The sequence below is a fragment of the Triticum aestivum genome, chromosome 3A, assembly GCF_018294505.1.
Source record: "Triticum aestivum cultivar Chinese Spring chromosome 3A, IWGSC CS RefSeq v2.1, whole genome shotgun sequence".
Lineage (NCBI taxonomy): Eukaryota > Viridiplantae > Streptophyta > Magnoliopsida > Poales > Poaceae > Triticum > Triticum aestivum.
In genome coordinates this window covers 119,360,204-119,364,677 of record NC_057800.1, presented here as the reverse complement: position 1 = coordinate 119,364,677, position 4,474 = coordinate 119,360,204, and positions in this window count along the sequence as shown.

Genomic DNA, 4,474 nt, shown 5'->3' with positions numbered 1-4,474 from the left:
TTTCCTTCTTCCCCTCTTCCCTTTCCTTCCCCTCCTAGTTAGACTAGGAAAGGGGGAACCTACTCCTACTAGGAGTAGGATTCCCCCCCTAGGGGCGCGCCCTATGAGGCCGGCCGGCCCCCTCCTCCACTCCTTTATATACGGGGGAGGGGGCACCCCATAGACACGCAAGTTGATTTCTTAGCCGTGTGCGGTGCCCCCCTCCACAGATTTCCACCTCGGTCATATTGTCGAGTGCTTAGGCGAAGCCCTGCGTTGGTAACTTCATCATCACCGTCACCACGCCGTCGTGCTGACGAAACTCTCCTCGGCCTCAGCTGGATCTAGAGTTCGAGGGACGTCACCGAGCTATACGTGTGCAGATCGCGGAGGTACCATGCGTTCGGTACTTGATCTGTTTGATCGTGAAGACGTTCGACTACATCAACTGCGTTACTAAACGCTTACACTTTTCGGTCTACGAGAGTACGTGGACACATTCTCCCCGCTCGTTGCTATGCTTCTCCTAGATAGATCTTGCGTGATCGTAGGCAAATTTTTTAAATACTACGTTCCCCAACATACAAGACTGTCTAGCATGGACTTATGAATACATCCATCAATGCCAACAATATAGGAAGGAAATTGTGCTCTTGAAACTTGATTTTGAGAAGGCTTTTGATATGCTCAATCATGACACAATTATGGAAATTTTGAGAGCAAAGGGTTTTGGAGATAAATGGATTGAATGGATCAACATGATTTATGGCATTGGGTTCTCATCAATACTTCTTAATGGAATACCTGGGAAACAATTCCAATGTAAGAAAGGAGTCAGACAAGGTGATCCCCTCTCCCCCCTGATTTTTGTCCTAGCTGCAGATATGCTCCAAACCATGATGAATGAGGCCATGCACAACACTCTGATTGACTCTCCATTGATCCATCATACTTGTCCTGATTATCCAATCATCCAGTATGTTGATGATACTATTCTAGTAGCCCATGTAGATGCTCAACAGCTCACCCACATCAAAAATATGTTGCTCCATTTTGCATCCTACGGAGGACTCAATGTCAATTACTCCAAATCCACCATTATATCTATAAACACACCCACAAAAAATGCTTATGCTTTTTGATCTCCTGGGGTGTAAAATTGGTTCCTTGCCACACACATATCTTGGCCTCCCACTCGGTACATCAAAGCCAAATGTTGTGGATTATGTGCCTATGATGAAAATGATTGAGAATAGACTTCTTAGTTGCTCCACTTTGCTGTCTACTGGGGATAAGCTCACCTTGGTCAAATCTGTTTGCACCAGCATGCCCACATTCTTCATGTGCACATTATCTCTGCCCAAAACTGTGGTGAAACAAATCAACATATATCTTAAGCATTGTTCCTGGAGAAAGTATGGGTCATTTGACCAAGGACCTGCTCTTATATCATGGGAAAAAGTCTGCAACCCTAAGGAAGATGGTGGTTTAGGAGTACTGGATATTTCTACCCACAGCACTTTTGATGAAATTTCTCCATAAGTTTCTTAATAAAGAAGACATTCCTTGGGTCAGCGTCATTTGGGAGAACTACTATCAGACCAATCTTCCAGGTGACAGAATTGTGGGTTCTTTCTGATGGAGATATGTTATTAAATTGCTTCCATGTTTCAAACTGCATGCTCTATGCAAGCCAGGAGTAGGGGACACAACTATGTTCTGGACTGATAATTGGACTGGCACTCCTCTGGCAATTAAATTCCCAGAACTTCACTCATTTGCCATCAACGGGAACATCACTCTGGCCAAGATCATGGAACAGCCTGACACCAGTCAACAATTCCACAGACCACTCACTTTACCAGCCTATCAGCAATATAATTCACTCCAACTACTGGTTGAAGGTAGAACGGTTACTGATGAACATGACAAATGGCACTATTCCTGGGGCAGTAGCATTTATTCTCCGATGAAGATGTACAGAGCCCTAAAGAAGTCTACTATTTCACATAACATCTTCAAGCACCTATGGCACACTTCATGCAGGCTTAGACACTAAATTTTCTTCTGGGTGCTACACCATGATAGACTCAATACCAGAAACATGCTCCATCTCAAGCATATGCACTTGGAAGATTATAATTGTGTGCTCTGTGCTGACAAAACTGAAGAAACATCTCTTCACCTCTTCTGGGACAGCCCATTTGCAATCAATTGCTGGAACTATCTCATTCAAGAAAGGAAAAGAGGTATTTCTTTCCATGATGAAATCACATTATCCCTACCCTCGTTGCCATCAGATATAACTATGGACATCATCAGCATAAGTTGTTGGAGTATATGGTCAGTCAGAAACAATAAGATCTTCAGATCAGCAGCCCCATATTTTAATACATGGAAGTTTTACCTGAAAGAAGGATTAGGGCCTCAGAATTAAGAGCAAAACCAAGCAAAGATGAGAAGATCAGGAACTGGGTAGCACAGGTTTTGGAACCGGCTTAAGTTTCTCTCTTATGTGTATCATGATACCTAAAACTGGTATTGGTTAACTATAATTTCGCTGTAATTGTACTTTTTATTTATTAATGAAAATACTGTAGAACAATCGTTCAGGCTAAAAATAAAATCACTGGCTGGTTTCACCCGCAGGTGCCCGGAGCATGCCATGTGCATGAGCGGCTTTGGCACTTGTTTTAGTTGATGGTGAGGAAGTCAAGACGCATGATTCTGAATGACACTATTGTAGAATAGCAGTCCCAGCTGTAGTAAATTAGCAGTGCCGCAGTAGTACTGGCTACTCGTAGCTAGTCGTCTAGGTGTCATCTGGACTATGGAGACGCAGTTGGCATCAACAGTTCAGTAGTACTACTATGCAGTCGTCCAGTCGTCGTATGGGCTATGGAGCAGTGTACATGTGATCAGGCGTAGGTACATGCATGCATGCAGCTGCTGCGAAAGGCCCATCCCTGAACGTTGAGATGGAAGTACTGAAGGATAGTACGACACCCATCCTCTTCTAGTGCATGTCATAGCAAGTTCGGGATTGATCGACGAGGTAGTCCTTCAGAATTTGTGACCCATTTAGCTATTGGCAAATATGTACTTAATCCGTCTGAAAAATCTTGTCATAAGCTTGTCCCTCAAATGGATGCATCTACCACTAATTTAATGCTAGATGTATATTCATTTAAGGGACAAGCTTTTTTGGACGGAGAGAGTATGTAGAAAAACTTCATGAGTAATTCCATGTCTCCAGTGTTTAGCAGATAATTACTATTTCTTTTCAAAAAAGATCTACTCCAGATCTTCTATGTAAGTTCATTAGAAGTACAAAGCACGTCAAATATAGTAACAATTACATCGAGATATCTAGATTACCGAGCAACTGCTACAGCTAGACAAGCCGTTGTCGCCGCTTCCCTACTGGAGCCGCCTTGTCCCTGTCGATGACAGCCGGGATGTTTTCATGCATATGCCCCAAAGGACCAACGTGCAATCGTCGTCATTAAACCTTTGAATAGATCTGAAGCAATTGACACAAATCTCACCCTCATGCGAGAAACCCTAATTTTATGCCCCAAGGAGACGGCAGAAATCTACGTCAGAGTTTCATCGACTACATCCAGATGAAGGAACTCGAGGAGGACTGGAGCCCAAAAGACAAACTCAAAGAAGAACTGTCGCCATCTGTCTGGGTGCCGCACCAACAATGATTAAAAAACCGTAACATAAACTACTAGAAAGAGCAAAGGCGTCCGGCTTTCCTCCCCATCACTGGCTGCCGGAGTGGCATACAGAGGGGAGGTGAAATCATGGACTCAACGATGAAGTATGGAGGGGATAGTTTGCCCTAGCCGCCGAGGAAAAAGGAAGAAAATGCTTGAAAATAATGTAAATATGAATTCCTAGTTTCATTGGCCTGAGTTGGATATTTCTTGTATTAGCATCCTGCAATGGCTGGTGTCTCGGGCGCATATCATTCCATTGCATCGGTGGCGCCGTGCATGGCGCACACACACATAACTTTATGAATTAGTAGACTATATAGATGATGTGGAATGGTTGTGTGCATCCCTCAATGCTGAGCCGTGGTTCAACCTACTTTTCGAAAAAAGAAAATGATGTGGATCCTCCCAAACTTTGGGAACACACGTAGATGTCCGTATTTGCATTTGAAAGATCGGAATAATGTACTACCAAATCTGAATTTTAGGCTACATATTATTACCCCCTCTGTCTTCAAATACATGACATATAAAATTAGCCAAAAAGTTAATGCTTTCTAAGTCTGACAAAAATTATAAGAGAAAAAATAATCAAAACTATAATATTAAATGAATACGTTATGAAGATATATCTAATGATTTGGTATTGTTTACCTTCACACTTTTTATATATGTTTGGTCAAACTTAGAAAGTGTTGAATTTTTGACTTTTGGGACGGAGGGAGTAATGAACTTTAAATTCAGATGTCCAAGTCCTTTGAGAAAACCAG